The sequence below is a fragment of the Sapajus apella genome, unplaced genomic scaffold, assembly GCF_009761245.1.
Source record: "Sapajus apella isolate SASKATOON/1434 unplaced genomic scaffold, GSC_monkey_1.0 scaffold55, whole genome shotgun sequence".
Lineage (NCBI taxonomy): Eukaryota > Metazoa > Chordata > Mammalia > Primates > Cebidae > Sapajus > Sapajus apella.
In genome coordinates, this window is record NW_022436995.1 from 6,982,877 (window position 1) to 6,983,202 (window position 326).

A 326-nucleotide genomic window follows, 5' to 3' on the forward strand; every position below is an offset into this window, starting at 1 on the left:
CCTGGGTTCAGGCAATTCTCCTGCCTCAGCCTCCTGAGTAGCTGGGACTACAGGCACGCGCCACCATGCCCAGCTAATTTTTTGTAGTTTTTAGTAGAGACGGGGTTTCACCATGTTGACCAGGATGGTCTTGATCTCTTGACCTCGTGATCCACCCGCCTCGGCCTCCCAAAGTGCTGGGATTACAGGCTTGAGCCACCGCGCCCAGCCTCACACAAAATCTTAAGGCAAGTGGGGGTGGGGGGTGGGGGAAAAGGACAGTTTAAACATGGTTTTTCTTTGTTCTTAAGATGGAGTCTCGCTCTTTTCTGCATCCTCGACCTCCC

At 53.4% G+C, this 326-nt stretch overlaps 1 protein-coding gene and 1 long non-coding RNA gene across 19 annotated transcripts in view; both read right to left on the minus strand.

The window, feature by feature from the left end:
- The window catches only part of LOC116527570, a 2,922-nt gene extending 2,668 nt beyond the window's left edge, over positions 1-254 (minus strand). Inside the window, exon 1 of the long non-coding RNA XR_004258613.1 lies at positions 215-254. This is a non-coding gene — a long non-coding RNA (uncharacterized LOC116527570). The remainder of the gene's footprint in view (positions 1-214) is intronic.
- Positions 1-326, minus strand: part of NIN (ninein) — a 108,202-nt gene that overhangs the window by 62,243 nt on the left and 45,633 nt on the right. The window lies entirely within an intron of this gene.